At 35.9% G+C, this 16,691-nt stretch overlaps 1 protein-coding gene across 4 annotated transcripts in view; it reads left to right on the top strand.

Annotated features, from left to right (window-relative positions):
- Nucleotides 1–16,691, top strand: part of EXOC6B (exocyst complex component 6B) — a 730,532-nt gene that overhangs the window by 267,277 nt on the left and 446,564 nt on the right. The gene's annotated exons all lie outside the window — the stretch shown is intronic.

Genomic DNA, 16,691 nt, shown 5'->3' with positions numbered 1-16,691 from the left:
TTTGGTTCATTTATATGTTATTTTTGATGATAACGTTCCTTCATATTTATTAAACATACATAAAACTGTCATTTTTTCCAAATAATATTCCCTTTGTTTTGGCACAGTTTTGTAATTTACTTGACCATACCCTAGAAAATCTTAAGTATAGGTCTATCTGGTATCTTTGAAAATTGGGTAAGTGTTAGAAATGATCTGTCAGCTAGCAGGCTAGCTGTCTAACAGTATTGTAATGATGTTTTCTTAGATTGTCATATTGAATACTATCAAATATTTGGTTTATCATATGTTGGTTCAGTTTTTAAACACACATTTCTCTCTTCACAAATGGACATTTTTCAGCATTATTGAGGTATAATTGATAAATAGAATTGTAGGGTATTTAAAGTGTACAACATTATGACTTGATATACATGTATAGTGAAAGGATTCCTTCCATCAAATTAATGAACACATGCATCACCTCACATATTTACTTCTTTGTTTTCTCCTGAGAGCATTTAAATTCTACTTCCCTAGCAGTTTCAGTTATACAATGCAGTGTTGTCAGCCACAATGATGTTATAAGTTAGGTCGTCAGATCTTATTAATCTTATAGCTGAAAGTTTGTACCCTTTCAACAACCCCTTCCTATTTCTCCCACCCCTACCCTGCTAACTGCTTTTCAACTCTGGTAACCACTGGTAACCACTTTTCTACTCTGTTTCCATATGTGTGTGTGTGTGTTTAATTACACATATAAGTGATACCAACACATGGGTATTTGACTTATTATGTTTGAAGAATCTAAGAAAAATTAATTTATATATGAATTTTTATGAAGTTAGAAGAATTTATCATGTTATTAATTATCCATTTTCTGTGTAAACCTCATTAAAAGGGACGATTGATTTTTTTTTTTTTTTTTCCGTCTGTGGACTAGGGAATGACTGACTGGACTCTAGGATATAGCATACATTTTCAAGTATCCACTTAAAGACTTGGATTGAGTATTATAATGTATCTGTGAAAATATTATTATATCTTAGGAAAGAGTTTCTAGGTGATTGGGTATAGTCATTATTTTCAATGGTTATGAGACATAAGACTGTCCTAATTATTTGGGGAAATAACTGGATATTTAGAGTTAGATTTAGTGCATATCTAGCGGTATTTGGGGAATAGGTTTTTTATATTGTAATTTGTGTTCACTCTGAATCTGAAAAATATTTAATTCTCGTTTTCTGATTCATTCCACTGATGAGCTGTAGAGGGCATTACATGAATAGTAAATATAGCTTTGTATTTTCAGTTTTCATCTGAAGTCATTGTACAAGGTGACTAGATTCTGAGTTATTATTCACTTTCTTTGATATGACATAAATATCAACATTATCTTCAGTGATAATGGATTGAGATAAAAATATTTATGAAACTTAATTTAATTACCATGAATTTTTCATTAAAATAATATTTTTCATTAACTGTGTTTCATTTTTTCTGAGAGCTAAGTGAAAAAAATGTGTTTAAAGGGATTTTGAGAACATATAAATAAAGCTTCTTAAGATATGTTTGCCTAGAATGGATTAGTTAATGAATCAGGCTTTTAATGTATGTGTACTAGTCTAACCTTTCCTAAAATGCTACCCGAGTGATCCTTGCTATTTTAGAACAACAAGGTGAATAAAGGTATTTTTTTTCCCCCCTTATTGCAGACATTTTGTGAACTTAAATTGCAAAGAGTTTAGTTCTCCTTATCTCTGAGACAAGTTAATATAATTTAATGAGAACTAATAAAAACTTACAAAATGCTTTTCCTCTGGCCTAAGGGGCCAACTATCTAATCAAAATAAGAATGGGAAGAGACTACTAGATGGGACTGGAAGTTGAGAAGCCCACTTTGCTTTCTTTTCACAAAGTAAACTAAGTGACATGCCTTCTTATCTTGGGGTTTTAGTGTTCCTCTCTGTAAGTTGGAGATTCTTCAGTGTAACCTTTATAAGATAGTGTTTTGCTTTCAGATTTTATGAGGTTCTTAAGGACATTAAGAGATGCTTATGTTCTTGTACACACCACTGAATAATCAGATACCTAGTGCTACCATTTTCTTTTTTTATGGTGTCAGTAATTGGGAAACTGAGTAAATGAACGAGTGATTCTAAAAAAGTAATTTGTGTAAAAACTTATCTTTACAGTATAGAAAGACTTTTTGCCTAGAATTTTAAAAATAATTTCTCTCATCCTTTGGTATAATACATGCCAGACTTGGAATTGCTGTTCAGTCACTAACTCATGTCTGACTCTTTGTGACCCCAGGGACTGCAGCACAGCAGGCTTCCCTGTCGCTCATTATCTCCTGGAGTCTGCCCAAACTCATGTCCATTGAGTTGGTGATGCCATCTAACCATCTCATCCTCTGGTGTCCTCTTCTCTTTCCTTCAGTCTTTCCCATCAGTAGGGTCTTTTCCAAGGAGTCGGCTCTTCACATCAGGTGGCCAGGACTTGGGGTTAAAATACTTTTAATGTAAGATAGCCTGATATGATCAGCAACAGGTGTTCTATATACAGATGAGAATATAGTTGTAATGATTATGTACAGCCATTATTGTTAGTTTGCCTTCAAATCTTAGTTGTGCCACTCTCTGAAATTTGTAACCTGTGGTCACTTAAATAGCCTTTCTAAACTTTAGATTCAGTTCAGTTCAGTCACTCAGTCATGTCCAACTCTTTGCGACCCCATGAATCGTAGCACGCCAGGCCTCCCTGTCCATCACCAACTCCCAGAGTTCACCCAGACTTACGTCCATCGAGTCAGTGATGCCATCCAGCCATCTCATCCTCTGCTGTCCCCTTCTGCTCCTGCCCCCAATCCCTCTCAGCATCAGAGTCTTTTCCAATGAGTCAACTCTTCGCATGAGGTGGCCAAAAAGTACTGGAGTTTCAGCTTTAGCATCATTCCTTCCAAAAGAATCCCAGGGCTGATCTCCTTCAGAATGGACTGGTTGGATCTCCTTGCAGTCCAAGGGACTCACAAGAGTCTTCTCCAACACCACAGTTCAAAAGCATCTATTCTTCGGCGCTCAGCCTTCTTCACAATCCAACTCTCATATCCATACATGACCACAGGAAAAACCATAGCCTTGACTAGACGAACCTTTGTTGACAAAGTAATGTCTCTGCTTTTGAATATGCTATCTAGGTTGGTCATAACTTTCCTTCCAAGGAGTAAGCGTCTTTTAATTTCATGGCTGCAGTCACCATCTGCAGTGATTTTGGAGCCCACAAAAATAAAGTCTGACACTGTTTCCACTGTTTCCCCATCTATTTCCCCTGAAGTGGTGGGACCAGATGCCATGATCTTCGTTTTCTGAATATTGAGCTTTAAGCCTACTTTTTCACTCTCCACTTTCACTTTCATCAAGAGGCTTTTTAGTTCCTCTTCACTATTTGCCATAAGGGTGGTGTCATCTACCTATCTGAGGTTATTGATATTTCTCCCGGCAATCTTGATTCCAGCTTGTGTTTCTTCCAGTCCAGCATTTCTCATGATGTACTCTGCATAGAAGTTAAATAAGCAGGGTGACAATATACAGCCTTGCTGTACTCCTTTTCCTATTTGGAACCAGTCTGTTGTTCCGTGTCCAGTTCTAACTGTTGCTTCCTGACCTGCATACAAATTTCTCAAGAGGCAGATCAGGTGGTCTGGTATTCCCATCTCTTTCAGAATTTTCCACAGTTTATTGTGATCTACACAGTCAAAGGATTTGGCATAGTCAAGAAAGCAGAAATAGGTGTTTTTCTGGAACTCTCTTGCTTTTTCCATTATCCAGCGGATGTTGGCAATTTGATCTCTGGTTCCTCTGCCTTTTCTAAAACCAGCTTGAACATCAGGAAGTTCACGGTTCACATATTGCTGAGGCCTGGCTTGGAGAATTTTGAGCATTACTTTACTAGCATGTGAGGTGAGTGCAATCGTGTGGTAGTTTGAGCATTCTTTGGCATTGCCTTTCTTTGGGATTGGAATGAAAACTGACCTTTTCCAGTCCTGTGGCCACTGCTGAGTTTTCCAAATTTGTTGGCATATTGAGTGCAGCACTTTCACAGCATCATCTTTCAGGATTTGGAATAGTTCAACTGGAATTCCATCACCTCCACTAGCTTTGTTCGTAGTGATGCTTTCTAAGGCCCACTTGACTTCACATTCCAGGATGTCTGGCTCTAGGTCAGTGATCACACCATCTATTAATACTTTATAGGGTTGTTTGTAGTTTAAATACAATTATCCAGTTTATGTGTTTAATATTATAATGCTTGTTGCATAAACAGTATACATAAACATTATTATTATTATAGAATTCCTTTTTATAATTATTTTTAAGGCAAAAAATGTTGCGATTTTCCTCATTTTAATGGTAAAGTGAAAATATTAAAGTATCTTCAAAGGACCTGAAATCTGAGTTTATTCACAGGTCTTTTTTGTAGTGAATTTAAGACTATGAATAATACTAACTCTCATGGGGAAATCTCCAGACATCTTTGAGATCTATTTCAATAACACTGACTTTAGGTTTTGTATTATACTTCCTCCTAAGGTGGTTAGAGTCAATAAATCATTTGGGGAATCTAGACGATTAGTGTGACAGAAATTTACATCAGCTCCAAGTGACCAGGCACTAATAAATCTAAGATTTTTTTTTCTGGCACAATTAATAATTCAGAAACTCTTGATGGAACATATCAATGAAAAAAAAAAAGGTGTTTTTTTTTTTTTTTTTTAAACATATCAGGAAACCACTCTTGCTATTAAGGGGGAAAAAATGTCCAGGACCGTGAAGGGAAAAATGTGAGTGGGGGAAGTCCTTGAAAAGTTGTTAACTTGAGTAAGGGAAATACCAGTATCTCTGTGGTCTTTCAGGAACAAAAATCATCTTTTGCAAAGGGCCTTGTGTTTGAGCCAAGTTATGAAGTGACCTTTGTGGCTGGCTGGCTCAACCTCAGATTTTCCTAGGGAGAGTTAGTCAGCATTGCTTCAGTGCTTGTCAATGGGCAACAGATCACTTATCAGTGGGAAGCAAGGAAATGATGGTTGAAGCAGGGAATGACTGTTATTTCTCACCAGCAGATAGGTACACATCACTTGCTGAAATGATTCAGCAGTTTAAAGTTGAGTTGAGACTTTGTGAGTTACCACATGGGGAACACAGGACCCAGGAGGGTCAGCTGTGTTGGAATACTTCTGGGATTGCTCTGTTCCCTTCTGCTTTGAATCACAATTGTAGGCTTTTTTTTTTTCTTTTTCTCCTCACTCCTAACCCTACCCCCAAAGCTCCCTAATAACAGAGTATTATTCTAGCCAGCAGCAGGTAAAAAATTTTCAGTTGTAGTAGGAGTGTGAGGGGCGGGGGAGGGGGAGAAGGAAGGTGCTTCATGTATTTCATTGGTGTTTAAGATACTTCCATCTTTCAAAACTGACACAGTTCTGTTCCACCCTCACTGCCATAAAAGAACAGGCCTCTTGTCTGGATCTTTTCCTTTTAATGATTTCCATGAAAAAGCTTTTACCCAGTTTCTGACATGACTGTCAGAACACACATTTAAATAAACGTGAGACTACTTTAAAGGTTATTGATATTCCCTGGTGGAAAAGAAAGGGCTTGGAAAAAAAAAACCATCTGTCCATACACAAGTTAACTCAGGCTGTTTATTATTATCTCCATTCTTGCTTTCTCCCTTTCTTCCTCCCTTCCTTCCTGTCTTTCTTTCCCCCATCTCTTTTTCTCCTCCTTGCCTTCCTCTTCTCTTTCCCCCTCTTTTTACTCAAAGACTCAGTTTAAAGGCAGGTCATTTGTTTCACAAAATTCTTGTGTTACTGTGTCTTAGAAGCTGTCATTTTTATACATTGATATCTCTGATAAATTTAATCCATATTCAAAGATGTTGAATGGCAAGGAAGAATGCTGAATTCTAAGGCTGCTGTTTAGTTTCTATAGACTATTCCTTTTGCCTATAGGATTCATTTCTGTTTGTATGTCTCAGATTTGTTAGCAGAACTCAGTTATCTGTGTGATAAAAAGATGGTATATACAGCAGGAATTTATACATAGTATTTATAATAAAAACACACGCATTAAAAAAATATATTGGGCATCAAAAAAGCACATTGGGTATGGATTTACTAAGAATTAGTGGGAATTAAAGTTCCTATCAGATTGCTGTACTACATAAACCAGTCTTTTATAGCAAATGGGTTCTCAAGTAACAACCAGATATTTGGTAAGATTTCAATTATTTGATAGGCATGAGAATATGGAGTTGTTAACATGGTTTGTCTATTCTGTTTTGAGAGAATGTTCTAATTACTATTAACCACTGTGTTCATTGTTGTTCTCTTTTCCTCACATGAAGTACGATGATTTTATTGAAGAAGCAAGAGATTAAGGTAGTAAATTTCATAAGAAAAAGCATTTATGGCTACTTATAAATACTTAATTATCTCACAAGTCCTGGTTAGTTTTTCTGTGGTGATTATTGTAAACTTTTTTTCATGTTACTCAGTACCACAGCTTTACCTCTGTTCTGTATTTCAGCAGATGTTCCTTTATGTAGAAAGTGGACATGATTAGGTAGAGGTATAAAAGACATCTAGGCCATTTAGAATAACTGTCTCAGATTTCTTTTTTTCTGTTTCAAATTCCCTCTGGGTCATCACCTCCCTTTGCTCTTTCACAGAAAGAAGTGCATAACTTCCATAAGGCTAATAGCTACAAGCTTTTTGATCTCGGTTCTTCCTAATTTTTCTAAAACATTGTTTCTATAGTGTATCTGTCTTTTTCTTACCTTTTCAGTCCCATAGTTGGCCCTTTTGCCACCAACTTGGTCTTGTAAGTTATAATAACAGAGAAAAAAATTATTCTAGCTATACTTCCCTCTTGAATGAAACTTTAGCTTTATAGTTCTTTTTTTAACATTTATATATTTTTTTATTTAAACTAAAATTTGTTTACAGTGTTGTGTTGGTTTCTGCCATATAACAGTGCAAATCAGCAATAATTACACATACACTGCCTCCCTCCCCAGCTTTCCTCCCTTCCCCTCAGCCCATCCCTCCAGGTCATCACAGAGCACCAAGCTGGGCTTCTTGTGCTACACTTTCTCACCAGCAGCTTCTCACCAGCTGTCCATCTCACACTGTATAGTGTGTATATGTTGATGCTACTTCCTCCGTTTGTCCCACTCTCTCCCTCCTCTGCTTTGTCAACAAGTCCATTCTCTATGTCTGTGTCTCCAGTTCCTTGCAAATAGGTTCATCAGTACTCTTTTTCTAGATTCCATGTATACGTGTTTATATACTATATTTCTTTTTCTAACTTACTTCACTCTGTATAAGAGGCTCTAGGTTCATCCACCTCACTAGAACTGACTCACATGTGTTCCTTTTTATGGCTGAGCAATATCCATTGTATATATGGACTACATCTTCTTTATTCATTCGTCTGTCAGTGGACATCTAGACTGCTTCCATGTCTCTGCTATTATAAATGGTGCTGCTGTGAACATTGGGGTACAAGTGTCTTTTTCAGTTATGATTTTCTCATGGTATATGCCCAGTAGTAATGCTTTAGCAGTGATATTTTTAATGTTTTTCAATGAAATTCAGTATTTACTGAGGACTGCCTACTGTGTGCTCAGCACAAAGATAACAGAGTTTTGGCCTCTGTCTTCTGAAACTTTATGTATATGTTGGTTTGGTGAAGAGGGGTAGATCTAGTTATAATACTAAGTTGTAGGTGCTTTAACAGAGATACGTACTTAGTGCTACAGGAGTTTATTCTGGCATTTCCAGTGTGTCCTCAACTTGGCTTTTCACTTTTCACAACACTCTAAATGTTGAATACTTAATGATTCTCCCAGTGGAGGATAAAGGAATTAATGCAGTTATACTGTGTCCTTTTTATTTTCATCTCATTTATTCTTATCTTTTCTGTTTTGGAGTTCATGAGTTCTGGTTATAATTAATTATTTTATGTTATATGAAGTTTTACAACATATTATAATCTTCATGTAATTTAAAGCTTCTACTTTTTATAACAGTTTCATGTAGTCTTATGAATGTGAGGTAAATTATTTAGAGCCAGTTCAATATTAAAAGAATTGGTGCTTCTACTAATCCTTTCATAGCCAACTTCCTCAGTCACAAGTACTTTATTTTAAATCAAGGCTAGTTGAATTTCTAACTTCAAGTAGAGTTTTCAAGAAGGGTTCATAAAATGTGATATTTTCCCCATGGATTAAAAACAAATATGAATATATCCTCCTGAAAGTGAAAGTCTCTCAGTTGTGTCCAACTCTTTGTGATCCCATGGACTGTAGCCTGCCAAGCCCTTCAGTCCATGGAATTCTCCAGGCCAGAATAGTGGAGTGGGTAGCTGCTCCCTTCTCCAGGAGATCTTCTCAACCCAGGGATTGAACCCAGGTCTCCCTTATTGCAGGTGGATTCTTTACCAGCTGAGCTACCAGGGAAGCCCATATATCCCCCTGATAATATGAGCAAATAGAATGTTCTCATATGCTGATTCTCTCCCTAGTGCAGTTTCCCCCATTATTAATATCTTCCTTTTGTGGGGTATTTGTTACAATTGATGAATCAGTATTGATTTTTTGAGACATAATTGTGTAACTTTAAGGTGCATAGTGTGTGGACTTCATCCTTTTATAATATTATAGTATGATTACCACCATAGCTTTAGCTAACACCTCTATCGTGTTCCATAATTATAATTTCTTTTTTTGTTGTACTGATAACATTTAAGATCTAGTCTCTAAGCAGTTTTGAAGTTTATAATGCATTATTGTTGACCATAATCCCTGTGCTCTAGGACTTACTTATCTACTGATTGTAAATTTGTACTCTTAAATAGTATCTCCCCAATTCTTCTACTGCCGGCCCCTGGTAACCACCATTTTATTCTCTGGTGTTAAAAATTTAGCTTTTTTAGATTCCATATATAAGTAGTATCATACAGTATTTGTCTTTTTCTAACTTACCTTGCTTAGCAATAATGTTCTCAAAGTTCATCCATGTCGTTGTTAATAGCAGGGTTTATCCAAAGGAAAGGAAAACAAGGTATCAAAAAGTGATTGTACTCCCATGTTTATTGCAGCATTTATTCACAGTAGCCAAGATATGAAAGTAACATAAGTGTCTGTCAGTGGATGAATGGATAAAGAAGATATGATGTGTATGTATATGTGTGTGTGTATAAATAAAAAAGGAATATTATTCAATCATGAGAAAGAAGGAGATCCTACCATTTGTGACAATATCCACTCCAGTACTCTTCCCTGGAGAATCCCATGGACAGAGGAGCCTGGCAGGCTACAGTCCGTAGGGTCGCTAAGAGTCAGACATGACTGAAGCAACTTAACACACACAATGCTATATTATTGTGTGTTTTTTTAAAATTTTATTTTATTTTTAAACTTTACAATATTGTGTTAGTTTTGCCAAATATCGAAATGAATCCGCCACAGGTATACATGTGTTCCCCATCCTGAACCCTCCTCCCTCCTCCCTCCCCATACCCTCCCTCTGGGTCGTCCCAGTGCACCAGCCCCAAGCATCCAGTATCGTGCATCGAACCTGGACTGGCGACTCGTTTCATACATGATGTTATACATGCTTCAATGCCATTCTCCCAAATCTTCCCACCATCTCCCTCTCCAACAGAGTCCATAAGACTGTTCTATACATCAGTGTCTCTTTTTCTGTCTCGTACACAGGGTTATTGTTACCATCTTTCTAAATTCCATATATATGCATTAGTATACTGTATTGGTGTTTTTCTTTCTGGCTTCCTAGGTTTATACTTTAAATTAGGGCTTATGCTTTGTTCTGTACAGTTCTGCAAGTTTGAGTCATGCATAATGTCATGTATCCATCACTGTAATATTGAACCAAATAGTTTCACCATGCTAATAATTTCCTGTGCTTCACAACTATTTATTCCTTCCTCCAACTCCAAGTCTCTGTGACCACTAATCTTTTTATTGCCTCCATGGTCTAGTTTTTCACCTAGACTGTCATATAATTAGAATCATATGATATGTAGCCTTTCAGACTGACTTTTTTCACTTGGCAGTATGCTTTTAAGGTTCCTCTGGGTCTTTTATGGTATGATAGTTCATTTTTTTTTTATTTCAAATTAATATTTCATTGTATGTATGTGCCACAGCTTCTTTATCCTTTTACTTAATGAAAGACATCTTGGTTGCTTCCAAGTTGGGCAGTTATGAATATAGCTGCTATAAACATTTGTACCTATGTAAATTTTAAACTCTTCTGGATGAATACCTAGGAGTGCACTTGGTAAGTGCATATAGAAAAAGTATATTTAGCATATTTTAGCTTTGTAATAAACCACTGAACTGTCTTCCAGAGTGGCTGTGTCATTTTATATTCTCAATAGCAATAAATGAGAGCTCTGATTGCTCCACATCCTCACCAGCATTTGGTATAGTTAAGGTTTTTTTCCCCCCTTTTTTGGTCACAACAGGTCTGTAGTGGTATCTTGTTTTATTTAGCAGTTCTCTAATAAAAGATGATGTTGAGCAACCTTTCATATGCTTAGTTGTTATCTATATATTTTCTTTGGTGAGGTGTCTATTCAGAACATTTACTCATTTTTAAATTGAATTGTTTTTTTAATTGAGTCTTAAGAGTTCTTTATATATTTTGTATAGCAGTTCTTTTGTTAGATATGTGTTCTGCAAAAGTTTTCTCCTAATCTATGAGTTATCTTTTTACTCTCTTAGCAGGGCCTTTCACAGAGAAGATGTTTTTAATTTTAATGAATTCCCGCTGGCTAATTTTGCTGTCATGGCTCATGCTTTTGGTATTGTTATCTAAAAAGTTATCACCAAGCCCAAGGTCACCTGGATTTTTCTCTATCATGTAATAGTTTTACATTTTTTGCATTTTATATTTAGATCTACGACACATTTTTTTTTTTGGTGAATGGTACTCAAGTTTATGTCTATATTAATTCTTTTGCATGTGGATATCCAGTAGTTCTAGCATCACTTGTTGAAATGACTATTTCTTTTCTATTGAATTGCCTTTGTTTTATTGTCAAAGATCATTTGACTGTATTTATCTGGGCCTAGAATTTGCATTCTAGACCCATTTATCTGGTTTCTAGAATTTGCATTCTATCCTGTTGATCTGTCTATTCTTTTGCTCCTACTGATAAGTTGCTTCAGTCGTGTCCGACTCTATGTGACCCCTTAGACGGCAGGCCACCAGGCTCTGCCATCCCTGGGATTCTCCAGGCAAGAACATGGGAGTGGGTTGCCATTTCCTCCTCCAATGCATGAAAGTGAAAAGTGAAAGTGAAGTCGCTCAGTCCTGTCCGACTCTTTGCCACCCCATGGACTGCAGCTGATCAGGCTCCTCCGTCCATGGGATTTTCCAGGCAAGAGTACTGGAGTGGGTTGCCGTTGCCTTCTCCGTTTGCTCCTACCATCCTGTAATTATTACAGTATCTTTATCCTAAGTCTCAAAGTTGGATACTATGAAACCTCTTACACCTTTCTTTGTCTTCAGTATTACAATGACTACTTTGTATCTTTTGCTTTTCCATAAATTTTAGAACCAGTTTTGTGATATCCACAAAATAACTTGCTGAGATTTTTTATCGGTATTATATTGAATCTGTAGAACAAGTTGTGAAGATATCTTAACATTATTGAATCTTCCTATCAGTGAACATGGAATATATCTCCATTTATTTAGATCTTCTTTGCAGGCAGATTCTTTACCGACTGAGCTATCAGGGAAGCTATCATCTTATATCATAGTCTTGTCATTTCCTCTTATAGGTATTATACAGTGAGATTTATACCTAATATTTCTTTTGGGTGCTAATGTAGGTAGCGTTGTGTTTTAAATTTCTAATCCCAATTGTTCATGTCAAGAATTTAATGAAGCAGTTAACTTTTGTATATTCACCTCTATCATGCAACTTTTTTTGTAATCACGTACTAGTTTTAGGAGGTTCTTTGTTTGTTGTTGGTTTTGGGTTTTTTGGAAATGTTTACATAATCATGTCATCTTCAAACAAAGACAGTTTTATTGCTTCATTCTTAATTTTTATTCACTTTATTTCCTTTTCTTGCCATATTGCATTAGGCAGGACTTCCAATATAATGTTGAATAAGAGGGAACATGCTTGCTTGATTCTTGATCTTAGGAGGAAAGCATGTAGTTTCTCAACATTAACTATAATGTGCTATAGAAGTTTTTAATAGATGTTCTTCTTTAAGTCTAGGAAGTAAGTTATTAAGTATTACCTTCTTTATCCTTGGTACTTTCCCTTGTTCTGTGGTCAGCTTTATCTGAACATATATAGTTACTTCATTTTCCTTTGAAATAGTGATAGTGTGCTCTGTCTTTCTCCATTTCTTTACTTTTTCAACTTGTGACTTTATGTTTAAAGTGGATTTCTTGTAGGCAACATATAGTTGGGTCTTGTTTTTTCATCCAGTCTTTTGGTCTTTGTATTTTAGTTGGTATATTTAGATTGACATTTAAAATAGTTATTGACAGATGGCTTAATATCTACCATATTCGTGATTCTTCAATTTATTGCATTTGTTCTTTGTCTCTGTCTTAAAAAGCCTCTCTAATTCTGCCTTCTATAGTTTTGAGTATTTTATAATTCCATTTTCTCTCTTCTTTCAGCAAATAATTATATTTTCTCTAAGTTTTTTTTGCTGGTTGCTCTGGCATTTGCAATACACATTTATAGTAAATCCACTTTCAAATAGAACTTCACAGGTTGGGCAGATATCTTAAAAGAGAGTATTCCAGGTCCTCCTTCTATCCCATATATTATCATTGCTCTTGTATATTTCCCTTACCCATAAACTGTGATAACCCAATACACTTAGCTATTAATTTAAATTAAAAAAAATTTTAAAAATTGAGGTTAAATTCAGATAACATAGAATTAACCATTTTAAAGTGAATGATTTAGTGGTATTTAGTACATTTACAGTGTTGTGCAATCACCATCTCTATTTACTTCCAAAACATTTCTATTATCCCCAAAAGAATCCGTACTCATTTTTTCCACGTTTCACTCTTTTTCTAGCAGACATGATGTGTCATATACTAGGAACTAAGGAAAACAGGATTTTAATGTGAGTGTTTATGTGTATCACAGGAGTTGCTGCTGCTACTAAGTCGCTTTAGTCGTGTCCAACTCTGTGCTACCCCATAGACGGCAGCCCACCAGGCTCCCTGTCCTTGGGATTCTCCAGGCAAGAACACTGGAGTGGGTTGCCATTTCCTTCTCAAATGCATGAAAGTGAAAAGTGAAAGTGAAGTCGCTCAGTCATGTCGGACTCTTAGCGACCCCATGGACTGTAGCCCACCAGGCTCCTACATCCATGGGATTTTCCAGGCAAGAATACTGGAGTGGGGTGCCATTGCCTTCTCCGATCATAGGCTTTATTTAGTGTTTGCTTTACCTCTAGCTGTTAGAGGCTCAAATTTTTTGTTTTGCTTTTGTTTGACCTTTCATCTTTGGGTTTCCCTAGTTGCTCCTTTTAAAATAGAGTCTTTTTCTTGTAACTCTCTCAGCTGTAATTTACTGTAATTACACTGGAACCCTGTTGATGTGGTGGTAAAGTATTGGGGACTGGAAGTAGTCTGTAGTCTTAAGATTATATCTCCATTTTTTGTTTTGTTTTAGATTGGACAAAATCTCAGAGCTGTGACCTTCAAAGTTTCTTTTCTTTTTTAATCTTCTTCCTTGATAAAGAAGGCTAGAGGGTCCTATTTCAAAACGATGCTTTTCCTTTTCCCCTGTTGTAAGTATAAGGGAAATTTTCTTGGTTGTTCTCCATGAGTACCTTGTTAAGCTTCTGGAGGTGAAATTCATGGATGTGTAAGGATCCTTCTATCACTGGGTCCTCAGGAGTTTCAATTTTCAGGCTATCTCAGACCCAGCCTCTGGGAATTCAGTGTATCATTTAAGTTTTCCTACCAGTTACTGGGTTGGCTTTAGGCACTTCTGTTTCTGATAAGCTGTGATTCTCTGTGTCTGCTTCTTTAATTTTTAGATAGCAGTCTGCCTTTTGATCTCAGTTCTCTAATGGATTTAGAAGAGTCGGTTTGCTTTCTTTTTGTCAGCTTTTTTCTTCTTTTGAGAACAGGAGTGACAACTTCAAGCTCTTTGCTCTTTGGAGCTGCAATTGGAAGTCTATTGCATTTTAACTTTTTATATTATCTTTGAAACAAGTCCTTCCTTCACTTTCTTTCTTAACCCCTCTATATTTTGACATCTTTTGTTATTGAGAAGAAGCCCAAGATCTACTTGACTTTTCTTTTTCTTTTTAATGATGCAGTGTGCTTCTTTTGACTTGATAATGATGAGATCTTTAGACTTAAGCTTTTGAAATCTTAGACTGTAACTTGATATTGATTATTTTGGAAGAATATGGTAGTGTTCTTTGATATAGAAATTTAAAACTTTTTTATCCTTCAACATTTTTGAATTCTACTTGTTTTTTCTCTTAGTCTGAAAGCATTTCATTGTTACTTCTTCATATGTATCATCATTTCACTAATTGTTTCATATCTTTGTCTCTTATCTTATTATGTATATATGTATTTTTTCTTTAATTGATGTCAGCTCTCTGCTTTTTGTGCCTAACTTGTTGTACTGCTGCTGGCTTCTAATATGCTTTCAATTATGTAATGGTTTAATATTTTATTCAGTTTCTTCTACTAACTCTCATCACTCTTAAAAAAAAAAGGCACTCTTTTGACATTTTCCTTTTTTTAGCATGTTGTTTCTTTTCTTTGATCACTTGTTTTATAGTACTTATGTTTTCTTAATTTCTGTTTGCCTTTTGCTACATCAAATTATTTTTTGAAAATTTTTTCTTTTAACAATATTATTTTTATTTTAAAAATTATATTATTAGCCCATCCTTTGATTTTATGTCTTTCCTTTTTTTTTTTTTTTCCCCATGCATGACTTCTCTACTTACTATCTTTGAGTTGAAGTGTTTATTTCTAGAACTGTAATTTTCCAAAAAATATTGTGAATAGGTTTTCTCTGACTTCTTTCTTTCTTTAACTATGTACTATTGAAATCATCCTTTTGAACTTGAGCTACAGAACTCAAAATGGTTTTCAATACTACTCTTGTGGTTTGGGGTTCTTATTAAGTAAAATAAAGGTTATTGAACACAAGCACTCTTGATTCCGTAAAACAATCAATATGATAACGGAGATGAGTACTAACTGACTAGTGGGCAGGATACGCTGGACAAAGGGATAATTCATCATGAGCAGAAAGCAGGATAGTGAGAGATTTAATAATGCTACTCAGAATGGCATGCAGTTTAAAACTTATGGATTGTTTATTTCTGGAATTTTACACTTAGTATCTTTAGACCTTGTTTCAGTGCAGATGATGAAACCATTGTTCACTTAGGAAGGCTTTCTAAGTGAAACAGTGAAAAGAAATAAGGAAAACAATAGAATGGAAAAGGTTGGAGATCTCTTCAAGAAAATTACAGATGCCAAGGGAATGTATCATGCAAAGATGGGCACAATAAAGGACAGAAGTGGTATGGACCTAACAGAAGCAGAAGATACTAAGAAGAGGTGGTAAGAATACACAGAAGAGCTATACAAAAAAAGATCTTAATGACCCTGATAATGACAATGGTGTGATCACTCACCTAGAGCCAGCATCCTGGAGTGTGAAGTCAAGTGGGCCTTAGCAAGCTTCACTATGAACAAAGCTAGTGGAAGTGATGGAATTCCAGCTGAACTATTTCAAATTCTAAAAGATGATGCTGTTAAAGTGCTGCATTCATTATGCCAGAAAATTTGGAAAATTCATTAGGCCACAGATGGAAAAGATCAGTTTTCATTCCAATCCCAAAAGAAGGGCAGTGCCAAAGAATGTTCAAACTACTGCACAATTGCAGTCATTTCATATGTTAGCAAGGTCATGCTCAAAATCCTCCAAGCTAGGCTTCAACAGTATGTGAACCGTGAACTCCCAGATGTACAAGCTGGATTTAGAAAAGGCAGAGGAACCAGAGATCAAATTGCCAACATCCATTGGATCATAGAAAAAGCAAGAGAATTCAAGAAAACCATCTACTTTTGCTTCATTGACTATGTTAAAGCCTTTGACTGTGTGGATCACAACAAACTGTGCAAAATTTTTCAAGAGATGGGAATACCAGACCACCTTACCTGCCTCTTGAGAAATCTGTATGCAGGTCAAGAAGCAACAGTTAGAACCATGTTGAAGTTTGACAGAAAACAACAAAATTCTGTAAAGCAATTATCCTTCAAAAAAAAAAAAAGGAACAGTTAGAACTGGACATGGAAAAATAGACTGGTTCCAAATTGGGAAAGGAGTACGTCAAGGCTGTATATTGTCACCCCACTTATTTAACTTATATGCAGAGCACATCATGTAAAATGCCAGACTGGCTGAAGGGAAATCTGGAATCAAGATTGCCCAAAGAAATATCAATAACCTCAGATATGCAGACGATACTACTCTTATGGCAGAAAGTGAAGAGGAACTAAAGAACCTCTTGACGAAGGTGAAAGAGGAGAGTGAAAAAGCTGGCTTAAAACTTAACATTCAATAAATGAAGATCATGGCATCCGGTCC

This window comes from Bos grunniens, chromosome 11, assembly GCF_055505025.1.
Source record: "Bos grunniens cultivar Pamir isolate PY7600 chromosome 11, Bosgru_T2T1.0, whole genome shotgun sequence".
In the NCBI taxonomy this organism is placed as follows: domain Eukaryota; kingdom Metazoa; phylum Chordata; class Mammalia; order Artiodactyla; family Bovidae; genus Bos; species Bos grunniens.
The sequence above is the reverse complement of the archived record's forward strand: the minus strand, read 5'-3'. Positions and strand labels throughout refer to the sequence as shown.